The sequence below is a fragment of the Octopus sinensis genome, linkage group LG1 (assembly GCF_006345805.1).
Source record: "Octopus sinensis linkage group LG1, ASM634580v1, whole genome shotgun sequence".
Classification (NCBI taxonomy): domain Eukaryota; kingdom Metazoa; phylum Mollusca; class Cephalopoda; order Octopoda; family Octopodidae; genus Octopus; species Octopus sinensis.
The window spans coordinates 202,117,804-202,139,923 of NC_042997.1; the positions used below are offsets into that span (position 1 = coordinate 202,117,804).

The 22,120-nt window shown below is 35.4% G+C and overlaps 1 protein-coding gene across 5 annotated transcripts in view; it reads left to right on the top strand.

Moving 5' to 3' along the window:
• Nucleotides 1-22,120, top strand: part of LOC115232327 (protocadherin Fat 4-like) — a 648,900-nt gene that overhangs the window by 274,272 nt on the left and 352,508 nt on the right. For all 5 annotated transcript variants that reach the window (XM_036508327.1, XM_036508328.1, XM_036508334.1 and 2 more), the window contains exon 4: nucleotides 11,675-11,718. The gene's annotated coding sequence lies outside the window, so the exon portion shown is untranslated. The remainder of the gene's footprint in view (nucleotides 1-11,674; nucleotides 11,719-22,120) is intronic.

A 22,120-nucleotide genomic window follows, 5' to 3' on the forward strand; every position in this document is an offset into this window, starting at 1 on the left:
CAACCTGAATCAACAACTCACCTTATTATGATCATAAATCATTTCAATTATTATTATTATTATTATTTTAGAAGGACACAATGATACAATCCTCAACAAATAATGAAGGCCTCATATTTTTATACCAACAATATATTAAATTTAATCATAAGACTTAAGCCAGTCATATCTAAGTCCTAATCTTTCTTATGAAATGTAAAAATGTTGTGAATTATTATAATATGGTAAACTTCACATTACCATAGCTGCATAAATGACATTTCTAGACACAGACAGTGATATTAGACTTAATATTTCGATCCCCATGACCGAGGGTCAGGAGTTCTCAGATACTAGCATCATTCTCACTGGTTCATTGTGTCTTTATGCTCTTTTAGGATCAGTGGGCCCCAAGTCCTCTTTTGACCTGATTTACTGTCAGGATTGACTCTATTAGGCTTCACTCCTTTGTAGATATTCACAGACAATGAAGGTTTACATATGAAATTGTCCTTCTTCTCATTTAACTGCCAAGCCCAGACTGCTCACCCAATCATACTGTCTGTGTTGCTGAAGACACAGTAGTACCCTCTCCTGGAGGCATGTGGTTACGTGGTTAGGGTATTTAGCTCAAAATTATATTTTCTCTTGTGTAGTCAACTTTGCTACAAGAACTCAGGCCATGTCTTCAGTCTGAGGGGAGTTTCCTTCTTTTCACTCCTGAGTGTTGGAGATTCTACAAAAGGTCATGAGTATTGTCTTCCTTGGAACAAACCAGTGCTGGATTAACCACTAAGCATAATATCAGCATACTTAGGGCACCAAGGGACGGAGGGGGCACCACAGAAATGGTAACTGGTTTACAGTACAAAAGAAATCACTTAAACTTACTAAAATAATATTCAAAGTGGTTTACATGGTTGGAAATATAATTCTGACATGTTCATGGTGTAACAGTGAGGATCAAATCAAAGACTTTGCTGTTAAAAGAAGTAGGAGAAATCTTTTTTTCAAATGTAAATAAAGTGGAAGTATACAAAAATAAACATTACTTTCCATCTCACTTAGTTTTGTCTCATTTTGAAAAATAAAAATCTTATTTTATGGTTTATCATTGTTTATATTATTTACATTATTTACATTTGTAATGTACATAATTCCTCATCTCTTAAATATAGAGGTGTATTATTGTTTATATTTTGAATTACACACACACACACACACATATATATATATATATATATATATATATATCATCATCATCATCGTTTAACGTCCGTTCTCCATGCTAGCATGGATATATATATATATATATATATATATATATATATATATATATATATACACCCACTACACTCATGGAGTGGTTGGCGTTAGGAAGGGCATCCAGCCGTAGAAATATTACCAGATCAGACTGGGCCTGGTGCAGCCTTCTGGCTTCCCAGACCCCCAGTTGAATTGTCCAACCAATGCTAGCATGGAAAGCGGACGCTAAATGATGATGATGATGATGATATATATATGGGGGCAGCAAAATCTATTAAGTACTTAGGGCCTCAATAGGTCTTAATTCGGACCTGGAACAAACATTTCAAAAAGAACCAGGGCAGCACATTAACGATCATTTCAAGCCATTATCTCTGCCACCCAATTTGAACAAACAATAAACTTATATACAGACTGAAAAAGTTACTATATTAACCACACAAGGAACTGAGATTGTTGCAAAGCAAGCAAATCAATTTTGTCTGCTGCAGCCAGTGTCAGAGTCTTCAATCATCTGAAAACAGACTGGATAGTAAAACAGATAACGTTCCATGCCTGCTACACTGCACCCTACACACTTATAATATTCCATGAATGCTAGAATATTACAATGCACTCTGCAGATAGAATATTTTATGGCCGTGACATTGCATTCTGTAGACATAACACTCTATGGTTGACAGCCTACAATATATATGTATATACAGCTCTCTCTCTCTCTCTCTCTATGTATGTATATATATATATAATATATATATATATATATATAGCTAGCCACTACACATTCTTTATTTTCTCTCCTTGTTTCTTTCTGTGTTCTTTTCTGTGGAAGAGCGTAGGCTCGAATTGTTAAAGACTTTTTCACTTCCTTAGCATTATACTAATACATCTGTTTGTTGTCTACACCACCTGTCTTTGTCTTTCGTTTTTTTTTTTGTGAATTCTCCCTATATATATATATATAATATATATATATACACTTACATATATGTACATACCTACATATATATGGATATATACATGCATATATGGGTACAGCACATCAAAAAAACCTGGACAGAATGAGAAACGAAAACATAAAAAACAAAAACATAGAAAACAAACTATTTTCGAACAACGAAAGAAACAAATAGAGAAATGAGGCAGGCAACATAAAGAGCATTCCCTTCATCAGTTGTGCCCTGTTTTATCTACTCTGTATAGAAGGTAAGGAACATGGAGTAGATAAAACAGGGGACAACTGATGAAGGGAATATTCTTCTTACCACACAGCCACATATATTGTCAAATATACATTTCACATGTACTGGAATTTACAGTGATGCCAGGTCAGATTGGAGACTGGTGCAGCCTTCTGGCTCCCCGGCCCTCAGTCAAACCGTCCAACCCATGCCAGCATGGAAAGCAAACGTTAAAAGATGATGATGATAGGCTGTTGCATTGGGTGATATGATATGCTTGAGAAGACTTGTTGAATCAAGTAAAACCAAAATCGTAGCCAAGCCCACCTGACTGGCTCCTGTGCCGGTGACACATAGAAAGCACCCATTACACTCTCGGAGTGATTGGCGTTAGGAAGGGCATCCAGTTGTAGAAACATTGCCAGATTAGATTGGAGCCCTGTACAGCCGCTGGCCTTCCAGACTTCAATCAAACCATCCAACGCTTGCCAGCATGGAAAATGGATGTTAAACGACAACGACGATGCCATGTTGCCCAGTATAGAATCATGGAGTATTGTACCTGTAAAATGTATTGTAATAGTTGCAAAGTGTCATATCCATAGCTGTAGAATGTAACGTAGAATATGGTTTGACCCACCCACCTCAAAAGTTGATTGACGTTAGTAGTCAGAGAAAAAAAAAAAAAAAGGAAAAGTAAAATAGCAAAGACCGTGACATAAAAAGCAAGCATAAAATTTGTTGATGTAATCCTCATCCTGTTCTTAGTGGATTGACAAATGGTAGTAAACGATGACTGTGACAGTGTAATATATTGTTTGATATAAAACACTCCAGACGTAGCAGCTTAAATGGATTTGTTGCCTTTAACGTACTGTCTGGAAATAAACCTAGCAGACACATACACACGCACACACGCAATGGCTATGACATATTTTAACTTTCCCCGACTTGTGTTATGAATAATTTAAAATAAATCTTTCTTAAGTGTACTGTACTTAAAACACTGGAAATGCTATGCTGTTGGACACTTTTAGCTTTGACATGGTGCTAAAATCCAAGAAAAAGTCTTAGACTTTTGGTTAAGCTAAAAACTAAATTTGTCAAACATTAGGTGTGGCTGTGTGGTAAAAAGTATGCTTCCCAACCGCAGGGTTCCAATTTCAGTCCCACTGCATGGCACCTTGGGCATGTGTCTTGGATTGACCAAAGCCTTATGAATGGATTTGGTAGATGGAAACTGAAGGAAGCCCATTGTGTATATACATATATATATATATTGTTATGTCTGGAGAGAGTCATTTTCTTTTAGTGCCTTATAGTTTAACACACTTACCAATAAAATTTCCACTCATTTACTTATTTATTTTTCTAAAATTTTCGTTGCATCTTGTAACCTTTTCAATAGTTTAGACTCAAAACTATTGAAAAGGCTGCAAGATGCAATGAAAATTTTAGAAAAATAAAAAAATAAATAAATGGAAATTTTACCGGTGAACGTGTTAAATTATAAGACACCAAAAGAGAATGACTCTCCAGACACAACAGAATATGCTTCAACACACAAACTCACATAAAAAAATTTTGCAAACCAAATCCAAAAACGAAATGTGTGTGTGTGTATATGCTCAAGTGTATGTCTTTGTTCCCTACCACTACTTGTCAACCAATGTTGGTGTGTTTATGTCTCTGTAACTTAGCAGTTTGGCAAAATAAACTAGTAGAATAAGTAGCAGGCTTACAAAAAACCAGGGTTTGATTTGGTCAGCTAAAAGTTCCTCAAAGCAGTGCCCCAGCATGGCTGCAGTCTAATGACTGAAACAAGCAAAAGAATAATTAAAAAAATTTTAAAAAAGGATACCAATGTACATATACACACACACAGACACAGAGTTTTGGGAAATAATCTGGGTCTCCACTGCACTACTTTACTCCAGTTGCTTTAGAGAATCAATGGTACCCAGGTGTAAATATTTATTGCAAACAAATTCTGAAGAGTTTGTTAGGAAATCACATATGGAAATCAAATTCTAACTCAATCTCTGGGGAGGATAATTTACTGTGTTGTCCATGTGATACAAATACTAAATCTTTTACAATTTGTCTGGTTAGACTCCAGTGTTTTATTCATAGGAGAAATGGGTGTGGATGTTCAGTTGTATTTGTCATCTTCATCGTCACCATCATCAATATCATCGTCATCAGCTTTATTATCATTTTCATCATCGTCGTCATTATCATCATCATCATTGTCACTGTCATCATCATCATCACCGTCATCATTATCGTTTTATGTCTGTTTTTATTTTTCATCCCTGCATGTGTTGGATGAGACTTATTGAGACGGATTTCCATAGCTGGGTTCTCTTTCTGTTACTAATCCTTGTTTTGCAGCTAAACTGTTTCTATTCCGCAAGTCTTCACATATCAGAGCCTATAAGGTAGGAGACATAATATTTACTGCAAATGTAAATAAGGGTCACTGTTTGAGCACAAACAGTGACAATATGAAAAACTAAATATTAACACACACACACACATACACACAAGGTGGGGATTTTTTTACAAATTTCATTTACGCAGCATTGGTTGGCAAGAGGCTTCACTTGAAGACAGTTGCACAAGATATCATGGTATGCTGTGGGATTGAAACTGGAACCGTGTTGTTGTGAAGCAAGTTTTGCAACCACACACCACACACACAAACACAAGTACACATATGCATATCCTTAAATTTACAAACCATATTCAATCAACTCCCTTTATACAGCATGATCATAAACAAACATATCTTTATTAAAACAAAGAACGGAGGTTCCTTTCTTTTTTTCTTTTTTATTTCCTTTTTTTTTTTTGAAAAAACACAGGAATTCATCTCTGCTCACTTTCTATTATCTAATTGTTGAGAAGTTATCTTTTTATGGCACTTGAGAATTCTTTTATAATTCGATTGTCTACAATAGAATGAATGATATCTTTGTTTCTGTTGCCTTACACAAAAATAACTGCAATTTATCATTTCACTCTCCTTTGATATTAGATAATTTGATAGACATTTCAATGCAAAAATAGATTTTTCAATGACCTGGAACTGTACATTAAGACATTCACTAGTTTTTCTAGAAGATTCTTTGGCTACTGTCCCAGTTATAAATCTACAAACTTAACAAGTGAAAGTAGTTCCGACAATGTGCTTTTTCTTATATCCATGGTACCACAAAGGAAACCATTGAATGGTTTCATGTCAAACTACACAAACCACTGAAAGACATCAATGCTTTATATATATATATGAGCATGTACATGTATGTGTGTTTGTGTATATATCAATGTGCATAGGTATTTATGTATATATGTGTATACAAATATGTATGGATGTATATAGAGTACAACTTGATGTAGGAAATGGTATTTGAATTAGAATAGCTTGTAAGATGTCTAAAAAGGAAAGGAAAAAAAGAGGAAACTATTTTTAATAAATTAGTTCATTGACGAAGAAGAAAGCTTAAATTTGACTGCCTATTGTTTGTTAGTCCTGTTCTTCTCTATTTGAGCAGAACTGATAACACCAAGGTAGACAATTGAATGCCAAGGAACTAACCATATATCTTCGAGTTCTGTGTCTGGTCTAAGACTTGTAATACATTCTGTCTGTCGGGAAAAGAGATCAATGTCTGGACATGGAATGTTGTGTGGGGTTTCAGTCTTAGCAGCAACAAGAGCATATTGTGCTCTACACCAGAATAATCTTGTTGTAGCAACCAGAATATACAGTGATGCATAATGATATAGCAGAAAAGACTGTGTTGTGAGGTACCTTGCTGTAACAACCATAGCATATTTTGGGGTACCTTGTAGCAATTAGGGCATGTAGTGGTGTGTATTATGACAGAAAAAGAATATTGTTGGGTACCTTGCTGTATCATAAAGAGCATATTGCATTTATCTTAAAATATTGCATAGTGGATGTATGGTAAATAGCTTGCTTACCAACCACATGATTCCGGATTCAGTTCCACTATGTGGCACCTTGGGCAAGTGTCTTCTACTATAGCCTTGGGCCAACCAAAGCCTTGTGAGTGGATTTGGTAGACAGAAACTGAAAGAAGCCCGTCGTATATATATATATATATGTGTGTGTATGTTTATGTGTTGGTGTTTGTCCCCACCACCATCGCTTGACAACCGATGCTGGTGTGTTTACGTCCCTGTAACTTAGCGGTTCGGCAAAAGAGACCTATAGAATAAGTATTAGGCTTACAAAGAATAAGTCCTGGGGTCAATTTTCTCGGCTAAAAGGCGGTGCTCCAGCATGGCCACAGTCAAATGACTGAAACAAGTAAAAGAAAGAGAAAAGGGAGTATATGTTGAAGTCATTGTTTAGCCCCAGGTCAACTTTTATCTTAAAAGATCCTTGATCAAAAGCTCTCAAACCATGGCCCATCCTGTCTTTCTAGAAGGTTTGTAAGACCACATTATCTAATATATTCTTTCTTATTTAAATTGTTTGGGATTTGATTTGAGGAAGGCTTGGCTTCTATTTTTAGCAGTTTGAGTGATGGCACTGCAGACTCCATCATTGGTTCAAGTCTATTCATGCATGAATTGTAATTTAGTTGAATTAACAGTATGATAATAACCTATTTAAGTGGTGAATCTAATTGGAAACCAAGATTAAAATATTGAAAGCCTATGTATTAAAAACGCAAAGAATTTATAACCCAATAATGGTATTTTGAATATCTTTCTCCAAATTAGGATATAAAAGAAATTATTTAGTCATTAGAATTATTGATAAGATTGGGGATGAAATATCAAACAAGTTTATTATCATTTAAAGTGTAGTGACTTTTACATATTAATTTAGACAACAATATTAATTAGAATAATCTTTGAACTGATGTCTTTGAATTAAGATTTCTTAAAAAGAAGAAAGCTGAAATAATAATTTCTAAGACAGTCATCACAGTGCTAATTTTTTGATAGGAATGGTGGGAAGGGGTGATTTAACTGACCTTAGATTCAGTCTCACTGCACAGTACCTTGGGCAAGTGTCATTTACTACAACCCCAGGCTGACTAATACCCTGTGAATTTAGTAGGTGAAAACTGTGCAGAACCCAGTTTATGTATGTGAGTGAGTGTGTATTATGTTTACGTCTTGCACACTTTGCATGAAAATGCACTGAGCTACAAGTGATAAAGTTTGTCATCTCTCAGTCAACAAATAATCAACTGGTTCTGTACTTTCAAAAATGAGTGGAGTAAAGTATCCCTGACTAAGAAAAAAAAAAAGTAAAGGTTAGCAACAGGGAAGGTACCCTCGTGGGGTTTGAACTCAGAATGTAAAGAGCTGGAGTGAACATATAGTATTTTTACTAAAACTCTAATTTTACTAAAATTTTAGTTCTTCTAAAAATAATGGGTAAGTTAAATGGCAGTGTTTCGGTGTCAGTGACAGCATCATTTTCTCTATCTCTTTCTCTTTCAGGCAGAAGTCCCAGTATAAAACTTTAGATTCTGTACTTTCTTGTGGCCATTGAACTTAACAAACTCCCTCCCTATCGGTTAATTACTGCCAACACAAACTAGAACTGGTTTCCTAAAATTCCACTTATTATCACATCTAATATCTAGGATAAAATATTTAGCAGTTTTTCTTTTTTTTTTTTTTATTAATGTTTTAGGTTTAGAAATTTGAGATCAAGTGGTACTTGCTATTTTCAGATTGATTTATTAACTATATACAATATTTGAAATTTGCTTTTTTTTTAAATACTGGATAAATTTGGAAGTAATTACCACTTCTATTTTTATCACTATGTATTTCATCAATGCTTTTAATGCCCAAGCTTGGGTCAACAGTCATTAAATAGATTATTTTCAATTATATGTATAAATATATGTGTGTGTGTGTATTAGTGCGTACTCACTCGAACTTTTATTAAACTGCTTTTGGCTAATACATACTAACATCCTTATGTCTCCCACCTCACTTCCTTTATATATTATCCTCTTCAAAATAAATTGAAGGATTTTCTGAAATTTATGTAATTACAATTTTAATCATTCAATACAAAATGTTCAATTAGATATATATGCTGCTCCGTGTGTGTCTATGTATGTATATATATATATATATGTGTGTGTGTCTGTGTCCACTTATTTGTTTGTGTGTCTCTGTTCAGCTGCATGCTTATAATTCTTGAAAACTTCAATCTCTGAATGTTAGTAATTAGAGACAAAAATCCACTTGAACCTGTTGATTGACTTCACATTCTTACTTTGAAGAATCTTCCTATCTTTGTTTGGAATCTCCAAACGAAGACAATTTAATGATTAAGGAGGGTTTGTGTGTGCTTCAGTTTTGTTAACTGCTCCATTTTTCTTTTTCTAGTCTTTTTTTTTATGGCAATCAAAACCTAAGAAGTAATAATCTTAATAAATCTGTGATAAAAATCTCAAAATTTAACTTTGCTTAGAAATATAATTTAAAATTAAATTAAATTGCAGATTTCTGTTTGTTCATTTATTAGAAAAAATTAAAATTAGTACTCCTTTATAGAAGTTTACTTTGTATAAGTAGTAGTAGTAGTAGTAGTAAGAGGAGGGGTAATAATTAACCCTATATAAGGGACAAGAGAAAACAATGATGGTAATTTTTGTCTTCTCAGCTTATTGCTCACCTTCCCAGTATTCACTTCCATCCTTAACACACTCTCTTCTATTTGCCATCACAAATCCTATTATCTCATATTTTATCTCATTTCTTATTTTTCCTTCCGTACATCTTACCCAAAACTGCTTGAGGTTTTTTTTGTTCTTTATTTTTTGTGTGAGTGTTTCCCTATTAATCTTTATATGTAGGAAGAACAAAGAAATGTGAGTTATGTATTTCCACTCAGTGCATTAAGGGCAGAGTATTAGAGTACTAATGTTGTTAAGAAATTCATTTTGCCCTTCATATGGTTTTTAGGTTCACTCCCACTGTGCCACACCTGTGGCATCTTCTAATATAGCCCAGCATTGGCAATGCATTGTGAATGAATTTGATTGACAAAAATTGTAGAAGTCTATTGTTTGTGTATCTGTGTTGGATTGTAAGGTAAAGTTGGAAAAGGCTTGGAAGGATTGGCTATGTAGATCCAACAGAATAAAACAGGTATCAAAGGGGTGCATAGTCAAAGAATGATGGTAAACCACTGCTCTCAAATAAACTATAAAACATTTTTCCCATGTCATTATAAAAAGAAAAAAAAAGCATTGAAGGTGGGCATTGGAGTCTGTGTCCTCCAAAGTGACAAGATGGTCATGGTTGAACTCAAATCCTCCTGTAAACTACTTTACCTTTCATTCCTCTAGAAATGGTAAAAATGAAGCTGCAGTGAAACACTGAGGTTACTTTAGTTCTGTAAAGCATTGTACATGTGAATGGAAGTCTAATAGAAGACTAAGGTATTTATAGATTTGAAAATATGTTATACCATTTAACAATGGCATTAATAATTACCATCTGTAGAATGCCAAACATTTACCATGAGTAATTGTTATGGTTTGCATAGTTGCTTCCTCAGATTAAAAAGGTAATATGTCCTGTGAGTATATCCCCTCCCTTCAGATTAACAAAAAAAAAGCATTCTTTGACATAAGCTTTTACAATAGCAGTTTTGTGTGTATTTTAGTTGTTTTTTTTTTAGTTTTGTTTTTTTTCCTTTTCCATTCATTGGAATTCTTTCTTTGTAATTCTCTTTTAAATTTTACTCCTTGTAATGTCTGAGCATTTTTCTAGTGCATCTCTACCCTTAATTTCCTTTCTTGTTCAATGCACCCTAACCTTCCCTAACAACTTTGATTTAATTACCTTATTGACAATGACTTAGTGAAGACTTGTTTAGTAGGAAACCCGTTAAGCAGCAGCAGCCATCAAATTATTCTCACCATTATTGAAGAAAATAGAATATTGATGCTGTTGATGATGATGATGATGGTGGTGGAGGTGGCAACAGTGGTGTTGACAGCAACAGTAGGTGTGTCATGTCAAAGCAAGCATTTGAAGAACGCCTTTATCTAGTTTCTGAGGAATAATTATTCAGTTCTTTTCTGTTTTTCTTTTTCAAATGTAACCCCCTTAAATAAACCTTCTAACCCTCCATACCTACTTTAGTTGTCCCCTTTTCTTCGCACACACACACACACACACACACACACATACCTATTAACTCACTGTTCCACTCCCTCCTCTCCATGCCAACATAACCGGCATTGAATGTTCCTACTGCTTCTACTTTCACTTCTGCAAGTAACTGTTAATTCCTTCAATTCAATTAGTTTGTGTTTTATTTTCAAACATTTTTGGCAACAGTTAAACACAATTAACGATGCTAAGTCTATATGAAAATATTTTGGCTTCTTAACAAATATTAATGACGTAGCAGTATTCTTGGTTACATTATCTTTATGATGTTTATTGATCACTTCCAATTAATAGTAGATTAATATTACTGTTAACTATCAAGGCGGCAAGCTGGCAGAACCATTAGCACACTGGGAAAAGTGACTAGCAGCATTTCGTCTGTCTTCACGTTCTGAGTTCAAATTTCACCAAAGTTGTCTTTGCCTTTCATCCTTTCAGGGTTGATAAAATAAATGCTATTCGAGTATTGGGGTAAAAGTAATTGACTTAGCCCCCCCCCCCCACCTCAAAAACTGCCAGCTTTGTTCCAAAAATTTGAAATCGATATTACTGTTAATTACAGAGTATTCTTAACCCTAACCTTTTTAGTTTCATCATCGTCATCATGCAACGTTGACTTTTCCACGCTTCAAAGGATCAGACAAATTTTTTCGAGGTAGATTTTCTACAGCTGGATGCATTTCCTGTCACCAATCCTCCCCTGTTACCAAGCAAGCTAATATTTTCCCATGGCTGAACATGTTTTCCATGGAAAACAGGAAATGAACAACATCACTTGTATCATAGTGATGCTCACTCACAACCATCAAATGATATCAAGACACGGTTACACACAAACATATATGCATACATACACATGATGGGCTTCTTTCAAATGCCATCTACCAAATCCACTCACAAGGCTTTGGTAGGCCTGGAGCTATAGTATCCTATTATATAGAGATATTATTATAGAGATTGTTTTCTTTCTGATCTCATCCACATTCAGTTTCTCTTTTAGCTGAAATGGTTTTGTAATTTCCTATTAAACTGTATGTGTCCTTCCTTTATTGCAGGCATGTTAGCTCACCTGACCACAAGGGAACCTTAATCTACCACAGTAAGTACCTTTTGTTTTGTTTTGCTGTTTTTCTTTAACATATGTGAAGGTGCATGTCCTAGTGGTTAGATCATTGCACTCACTCATTGCTGGATCATGGGTTCAATTTCCAGTCCAGGTGGTATATTGTGTTCTCGGGCAAAACACTTCATTTCGTGTTGTTACAGTTCACTCATCTGTAGATGGACAACCTTACAACTGGCCAGCCAGAGGAAATGCTGGGCTGCTCACCAGGCCAGTGGGTTGGCATAATTCAAAAGCTAAAACAATGTGAAGTGCATTATGATTGGCAATGTATAACAACATCCGATAGTGTGGCTGATACCATAATTGTTTTAGCTTTGGTCAGCAAGTTCCATCTGTATGCATTTTGTCTCACTCTTTGGGCTGTGGCCATAATGGGGCATCTACCCCAGTAGCTATTTTTTAAGTTTGGTACTTATTCTATCAATGCTTTTTACTGAACTGCTAAGTTATGGGCTCATAAATGAACCAACACCTGTTATCAAACAGTGGGCAGACACACACACACCAGGGTTCCACACAGTTTCCATCAACCAAATTCACACACAAAGTATTGGAGCATTTGTCTATGAAGGAGTCCCTAATCTGTATACTGAAAGTGTTTAACACACTATAAATACCAGCGGCCTGTCAACGGGGATATTAGTCCACACAGTGTAATGGTATGATATAATATATGTCACATGTGGTATAATTATAAATGGCAAATTTTAGCCATCATCATCATCATCATCATTTAATGTCCGCTTTCCATGCTGGTATGGGTTGGACGGTTTGACTGAGAACTAGCAAGCCAGGAGGCTGCACCAGGCTCCAGTCTGATTTGGCAAGTTTTCTTCAGCTGGATGCCCTTCCTAAAGCCAACCACTCCGAGAGTAAATGGTGCTTTTTACATGCCACTGGCATGAGAACCAGTCAGGCGGCACTGGCAACGATCACAATCAAATGGTGCAGTCAGAATTTTGAATACTCCTTTATTAACACTTTTGTTTGTTAACGAACTCCTCTTAACAAGTTCATAAATAAACAAAAGCACTAATAAAGAATTATCCAAAATTCTGACTGCCTCCTTTTTCTCAATATACAATATTTGTACACTACTTCAAACACTTTATACATATATATATTTTCAAAATGTAACTACATGTGGCGATCTTTTTCCTCCGTCTTCCTTTTCTCTTGGACTTTCCTTTGTTTCCTGTTTCTGAAGAAGAACATTGCTTGAAACATAAAACCACCTTTCTTTCCTTCCCTAATACTTTGCATGTACCACATCTTCACGTTGTTTTTCTTGTATTTCTCATTCCTGTTTTTTGGGATTTTATGTACGTTTGTGTGTGAGAGAGAGAGAGAGAAAAGGTAAGTTCAAAAAGAACAATTCAAACTTTTTAGGGGATCCAAAAAGAGAGAAAAGGTAATTTCTAATAAGGATTCATCATATTCATGAAAATCAGCCAAAATAGGTAATATGAATATGAAAATAATATTTGAGGAGATTCGTTTTAGGTATAAAAATATACCATAAACAAGTATAAAAAGAAATGGAGAGAAGATGTGGAAACAGAAATAGATTTCTTATAAAACTGGATTCAATGCATACGTACGTTTTGAAAAACAATGCTAAAATGTAAGAAAAAATTTAAATTATAGTGATTATAATTATAATTGAAAATAAAAAATTAAAATTTAGAATAAAAATAGAAGTTTAAAATTTAATTTATGCATTGTCATTCTCACCAGTGAGGAATCTTTTGAAGGACATCAAAAAAGTTTAATAAGATGAAGTAAAATGAGATAAAAATAAAATAAAATAAAAATAAGATACAATAAGAGAACACAGATGGGGTAGTAAGGGAAATCGGGTAATTTACAAACCAAGTTGTGAACGGGAGAAATAATATCAACAATGATAATGGTGAGAGAGACGAAAAAGAAAAATAGAGAGAGAGAGATACATACACACACACACACACACACACACACACACACACACATACATACATATGATGAGCTTCTTCCAGTTGTAGTCTACCAAATCCACTTCAAGTTTTCTTATTGGGTTTATAATTGTTCTTGTCAGTCTAAGGCTATGGTAGAAGACCACTTGCTCAAGGTGCTATACAGTAGGACTGAACCTTGAACCATGATGTTGCAAAGCAAACGTTTTATACAGCCACAACTAGGCCAGTTTTATATCCATAGAATATTTGTGTTTTTTTACATTTTTCTCTTTAATGAATTGCTCGGCTTTTATTAAGAGTAAAACATTGCTTTTGGAGGTGAATGACATTACAATACATTTAATCCATTTAAGAAGTTTTATATGCACACTAGTAAAGTCTTCTGTATATTAATTGTCTAGCTGGAAACTTATAGTTCTTGCTTGTATCCATTGAATAAATTATCTGGTGGGGTGGGAGTGAAAAAGAAGCCACAGATTTGGTTAACTGTCATTCCAGGAGGAAGATGGACAAGAAAATATGAAAATAAAGTGGAGAAAACCAAATGAAATTACTGTCAGACAGTATTACATCTGTGTGTAGTTATTTGTGTTCTGATTGAATGTGTATGTGAATATATGTATATGCATGCCTGTATGTGTGTGTATATATATATATATATATATATATATATATATATACACTCACATACATATACACACACATACATATAAATACACAATATATATATGTGTATATATATATATATATACATATAGATATATGTGTATGTATATATGTATAGGTGTATGTATGTGTATATGTATACACATATATATGTGTGTATATATATGTGTGTGAATGTATATATATATATGTATATATATGTGTGTGTGTATATATATAATATATGCATACATATGTACCTCATCATGCAACAATGATAGGTACTCAATGGCAGTAGTACCATGACAAATGGCAAACTTTTTTTTTTTATATATATATAGATGTCAGCATTGAAAGACTGGCAGTTTGTAAACATTTGTAGCATTAATTGGGCTATGGAACATTTCGTTGGTAACTTGATTGTGGCAGAATGTAGGCAGAGAAACATGTTGAGAAAGACAGACAAAAAAAAATTACTATCTCAGCGACGAAGCCAAATTTTATGAACATATTTTACCACAGAGGAAATACATTTATATTAAACCAATTTAGTTAAAAAGAGCAGCTCTGTCTTAAGAAATTTCTAATGGAAAATACCAAGTCTGCTTATTTTGAAATAAGTACATTATTTTCCACTAGCAAGATTATCTATTTGATATTGTTATTGAGTTTATTGTTGTTCTTGTTATTTTTGTTATTTTGTTGTTGTTATTCAATATAAAAAGAAAACAGCAAAAATATGTGTAAGAAATAAACGAACAATTCCGAGATATTCTCCAATACTAAAACCAAATTTATTGGCAGCAGTTACAACAAATATGTGTTTGACATAGGTGTTATATAGCTTTGATTTAAAGAATAACACATTTTCTGTACTAACACACACAAAAAAAAAAAGAAGAAAATTCTGGTTTATATTAAAGAAAAACAGATGCTCTTAAATCACTTCCTACACAACAATGGAACTGTAAAGTTTTAAGACAATTCACTGAAATAGGAAATTATTACTATCTTCATCTTTATTTTAACGTCCATTTTTCCTTGCATGCAAGGGTCAGACAGAATTTTGTTGAGGTGGATTTTCTATGACCAGTTGCCCTTCCTAACACCAACCCTCACCTACATCTAAATCTCTCTATATATAAACGGCAAAATGTCTGTGTGCATGTCCTTTATACAAATCCACAATTTTTCAGTTAGAGGGCTCGTACTTTCTATGGTCGTTCAAAACCGTCCAAGGGTGGTCGTGCGCATCTTTACATTTCCCCAGTCACCCCGCAAAGCCATTAAAAAATCAATAGAAGTGACTTTTTTTGTGAATTTTCTATCCAAAACCCAATCAAAATGCCCGAAACTTGATACGCCAATTGAATGCCAGCTAGCTGTATGTGATTGGTCAGAGATTTGGACAGTACTCGCATGTATGTGCGCATGCATGCAGCTGTATATGCATGCACTAGCACTATGACCCGGCAACGCTAGTAAGGTAATATTTCCTCTGGCCAGACACACTTTAACAAAAGCCAGAAACTAAGGACAGCACTTGTCTAATGGTAACACTTATTCACAATTATCATGTGGTATCAAAGTAAGGAGAGAGTAACACACACACACACAAACGATGGCTTCTTTCAGTTTCTGTCTATCAACCCATTCACAGGGCTTTGGTATGCCTGAGGCTATAGATGATACATGCCCAAGGTACCATGCTGTAGGGCTGAACCTGAGACCATGTGGTTCAAAAGCAGACTTCTCACCACACAGCTGAGCTTGTGCCTACAGGTGTACCTATATTTATGTGTTCAAGTTCTGTTAGAATAATTATCATAATTTTAACAGCTACTCTTTCATACTTCTATGAATCTGACAAGGCTACAACAGGACAGAGTTTTCTATGATCGGATAACATTCTTGACAGCAGCACTCACTTGTTTCCAGACAGGGTAAAACTCCCCAAGTCTATCAAACAAACAACGTAATTACAAGCAGGACAAGCCGTACCATATGAATGCACCTCTGTTTATAAAGACCATTCAACTTGTGAAGAAGCCCAGACATGCGGAAACATATTTGAGCTTCTTGACTGCAATGTGGATTGAAACCATACTACATTGCCTGTATGAACAGTGATACTTTTGTTTACAATCAGTAAGCACACATGGGGATGAGAGGGAAAGTCTAAACACATTTACACAAAGATACACTTGCACACTCATACACACATATACACTTACACACGCACACATATGCGATAGGATTCCTAAGATTCCATTCGACAGTTTCACTGAGTGGGTATAGATTGATCTGCAGCTATAGTGTAGGAGGCCAGCCAACTGTGTCCACATGGTGGCACCAAGTGTCTAATCATGTGATTCCAAGATGAAGTTCTTAACCACACACCCATGCTTGTGCCTAATCATCATCACCGTCATTACCATTTAACGTCCATTTCCATACTGGCAGGGGTTGGACAGTTTGACAAAATTTGGCAAGCCAGAGAGCTGCACTTGGCTCCATTTGTTTGATTTCACATGGTTTCTATAGTTGGATGTCCTTCCTAATGCCAACCACTATACAGAGGGTAGTGGCTGCTTTTTACGTGATACCAGTGCTTTATTTGTGACACTAGCATGGGTGCCTTACATATGGCACCAGCAGAGGTGCTTTATACATGGCACCTGCATGAGCACTTTTTATATGGCACTAGCACCCATGAGCTCACAAGACAAGGGCCTCTCAGCTGAGAGAGAGAGAGAGAGAGTAGAACCGAGAGTTTAGAGTATGGTAGAGGGAGAGCGTAGCCCCCTTACTATCAAGGAAATACTTGGCTACCTTAGTAGGACAAGCAAGGTGGGAGAGAGTTAAAGAGAGAGAGAGAGATAAAGAGACAGTCAGAGTGAGAACGGGCCTGCCAACAGGGAGCAGCTGGGGTTGTATAAGTAGTACAGAGTAGTATTAGACCTGTCTAAAAATGACATCAGTATAAAATATAGTAACAATCTCTAAAAACTAAAGTTACAAGTGACCAGACAAGCAAAACCCAATTTCTAAGAGCAATTATCAAATAGCAGATTTTTAAACTTGATGTTTTGAAAGGCTAAAAGTCAAAGAGAAGCAATCATGCAATTTTTGCAGGAAAATTCAACTCCTGATAATGTGTTGCTCAAACTCCCCAGCTCTTTAGACAACTAACCCAAACTTGGTCACCAACAGACTGAATAAACACCTGCTCAATCTGATTGGTTTTTTTAAATGAGACAGATTGCAACTCTTCCTTCTCAGCACCTAATTTGGGTGGGGAAATTTTAGTCAAACGAATTGACCCCTAGTAATTTTTTTTATTATTTTGCAGCCTGGGACTTATTCAGTGGTCCTTTTCAAACCACTATGTTATGGGGACATAAACACACCAACACCAGTTGTCAAGCCGTGGTAAGGGACACAAATACAGACATAAAGACACACACACACACATATATATATATATATATATATATATATATACACACACACACACACACTCATATATGCATATATATGTGTGTGTGTGTGTGTGTGGTTGTGTGGTAAGTAGTTTGCTTCCCAACCACATAGTTCTGGGTTCAGTCCCACCACGTGGCACCTTGGGCAAGTGTCTTCTACTATAGCCCCGGGCCGCCCAAAGCCTTGTGAGTGGATTTGGTAGATGGAAACTGAAAGAAGCCCGTTGTGTGTGTGTATATATATATATATATATATATATATGTATGTATGTATGTATTTGTGTTTGTCCCCCCCCTCCTGCCCAACATCACTTGACAACTGATGCTGGTGTGTTTACGTCCCCGGTTCGGCAAGAGGGACCAATAGAATAAGTACTAGGCTTACAAAGAATAAGTCCTGGGGTCAATTTGCCCAACTAAAGGCTGTGCTCCAGCATGGCCACTGTCAAATGACTGAAACAAATAAAGAGAAAAAATATGTGTGTATATATATATATGATGGGCTTCTTTCAGCTTCTGCCTACCAAATCCACTTACTAGGCTTTGATCAGCTGGAAGCTATAGTAGATGACACTTCCCCAAGGTGTTATGCAGTGGGTTTGGACCTGGAACCTTATCACATAGTAATGTTATTTGATGCATTCTTTAACAGCTTGATGCCCTTCCCCATGCTAACCTTTCCTTGTTTTTCAAGTAAGAGATCATTTATTCCCCTCTTCTTCAAAGGCATAAGCTATCCAGATAATTTGTTGACAAGAGAAACTGATGTAAACACACACACACCCAAGCACACAGTGGGTGTTTTTCAGTTTCCGTCAACTAAATGCCATGAGAAGGCTTTGGATTGGACCAAAGTTGAAAACTATTGTCCAATGCACCACAGAGATGTATTGCTAAGGGAACCCTTCTCCCTATAATCTACTTCAATGCTCCCCACCAATACCCTATCATACCATATTTACAGCATTTTAAAATATGTTTTAAGGAAATTTCATGTTAATGGAAATTGTAATATTTGTGTTTTTTTTATTGAGTTTGACGCCAAACTCCAGAAATTCTTGGTGAGCATTGAAACATATGTGAATATATTCTCAATATTAAACTTAAAATAATATTTTATCTTTTATTTCCTTGGTATATTTGATGTCATATTAGCATAGAAAACATAAATCTTCCTACATATTAATTTTCAGACATATTTCTCATTCATACATGGTGCAGCGTTATATCAAAACAATGAGTGAGTGTGTAGGGGAAGAGAGAGTTGAAATGCTTGCTGTGAATATTTCATCGTATTGTACCCATTCATCAAGAAATATATTATTATTTTACTGCAAGTGCACAACGAAATACACTTGCCTAGATAGATATAAAATATTCATCACCTTAAATATACATATATTTAGGTATAAAACATTTATTTAACCTTTTAAAATAGAGCTGACTCTGTATAAAGACGAGATGATAAAATTAATGCAACTTCCAGAGCAGGAAAATAGAGATTCTACACTGTAAAACTGCTGAGATATATTCGAAAGATAATAAAGAAGAATTAGTCATGAATAAAAGGTTATTTTTTATGTAAATGTATTTGTTATTTAATCATAAATTTCTCCCTTCAGAAATGATCTATATGCTGTTGTATAACCCCAGGTCAGTTCTGATTTGAGCAAGCAGACTTAAAAGTATCTGTGTTCATATCTGCACCAGTTTCCCCATCATGTTGCTTACTTTCCGCTTTTGAAAACTTTAAGTGTTTTTGGTGCTTGGATTAAATATGAATAGTTCTTCATTATACCTTTTTTTTTTTCATCTTCCATTCATGTTGACGGGAAAAAAGCACTCCAATAATCTGCAAGGAAATGGTAACATGATCAGAAGAAAGCAATTGAAGTAGGATCAAGTTCCTCATTGAAACATATTTTATAACTAATAGTCTTATGTTCTTTTACTGGTTTCAGCCGTTGGACTGTGGCCGTAGTGAAGCACCATCCTTCAAGAGCTTTGTCAATTATACCAACCCCCTACCCCATATTTAGTGAAGACACATAGCTCAGTGGTTAGAGTGTCAGGCTTACAATGAGGTCATGAGTTTGATTCCCAGACTGGACTGTGTGTTGTGTTCTCGAGCTACACACTTTATTTCATATTACACCAGTTCACTCGTCTGTAGAAACGAATTACAATGTCGCTGGTGCCAAGCTGTATTGGCCTTTGCCTTTCCCTTGGACAATATTGGGAGGTTGGTATGCATGGGCAACTGCTGGCTTTCTACAAACAACCTTACCCAGATTTTTGCCTTGGGTGGGAACTTTCTAGGTGCAGTCCCATGGTCATTCACGATCAAAGGGGACTTGTTTTACCCCATATTTAGTTTGCTACTTATTGTATCAATATCTGTTTATCAAATGGCTAAGTCCAGTGAATATCATATTGGAGAGTCGCACCAAATTTGAACTCCTATACACACACACACATACAGACACATCTATTTATCTATCCAGTAGTTTATTAATTACATTTACTTTCAAGTTTTGGCTGTATAGATTTCATCAGACTGTAAATCATTTTTTCTTTTCCAAATCTGAAGTATATAATTATTTGGAGTTTACCTTGCAGGTGGAGCAGTGCAGCTGCGAACATGTTGTGAGGTGTCACAGTGTATTTTTGTGGTATATACAGAAATATTCTTAAAGATGGGTTGATTGAGTGGGTGGAAAAGAAGAGTTTGTATGGAGAAAAATACAGTAAAATAAGGATGGAGAGAGAATGGTAAAGAGGAAGAATCCAAATGTTTATAGAGGGTTTTTTTGCTTCCCAACCACATGGTTCTAGGTTCAGTCACACTGCATGGCTTCTTGGGCAAGTGTCTTCCACTATATAGCCTTGGGCCAACTAAAACCCTGTGAGTGGATGGAAACTAAAAGAAGCCCATCATATATTGTTTATTTGTGTGTGTGTGTGTGTGTGTGTGCACATGTGCATGTCATTATTTCTGTGTTTGTCCCTCACCCCACGCCTGCTTGACAACTGACGTTGGTGTGTTTACATCCCTATACTTAGCAGCTCAGCAAAAGAAACCAACAGTATAAGTACCAGACTTTAAAAAGGCAATTACTGGTGTCAATTCATTAGACTAAGATTCTTCATGATAGTGTCCCAGCATGGCCACAGTCTAATGACTGAAGCAAGCAAACGATATAAGATATATATATATATATATATATATATATAGTGAAAATTTACAAAAAAACAAAAGACAAAGACGAATGTATAAACGGCTAACAGATGTATTAGTTTAACGCTCGGGAAGAGAGAAAATCTTTTACATTTTGAGCCTACGCTCTTTGACAGAAAGGAACACAGAAATAAACAGATCTCATTATGCAAACAAATAGTTGCATGATCAATTACCTGTATTCTTGGAGAACTATGTTGTGTTGAAACAATTGTAGTGAATAATAATCAAATGCCCAACTGTACTCCCTCTTCCTGACTCCAATTTCTTCAGTTATATATATATATATATATATATATATATATATATATACACACACAGTGCCCCCTGACTGGCTCCCATGCCGGTGGCACATAAAAAGTACCATCTGGATGTGGTTGATGCCAGTGCCACTTGATTGGCTCCCATGCTGGTGGCACATAAAAAGCACCCACTACACTCTCAGAGTGGTTGGCTTTAGGAAGGGCATCCATCAGTAGAAACCTTGCCAGATCAAATTGGAGCCTGGTGCAGCTTCCTGACTTGCCACTTCTCAGTCAAACCATCCAACCCATGCCAGCATGGAAAGCGGATGTTAAACGATGATGATGATCATCTCACACACACATATACATGCATGTTCACTTTTTCGATAGTATTTCCTTAGGTAACATTTAGCCACTTCTAACTCTCTTCAAACTGTTATGTAACCTTTCTATCATTACTAGAGCACTGATTAAATTGCTTCAAGTGAAGAGTCAATATGTTATTGAATTATTGCCTCAAAAGTTTTGAATTGAAATCCATTGCAGATCATTTCTTGTGCATCGAGGGCAATGTACTTGGTTCTGCATTACTTCAGTTTAGTGTTACTGTGGAGAAAAAGAAATTAAAATATAGCAGAATCCTATCCCGAGGAGCATTTATCTCTTATCAATTTAAACACCATCAGACTAAAGTGATTTACATTTTACTGCTTTTGCTGGATGAAATAATAAAAGTCTATTTGAAACTAATTCGTTAGAATAATCTGTTGCCTTTTGAAATTACATATGTTCATTTACTACATTCAA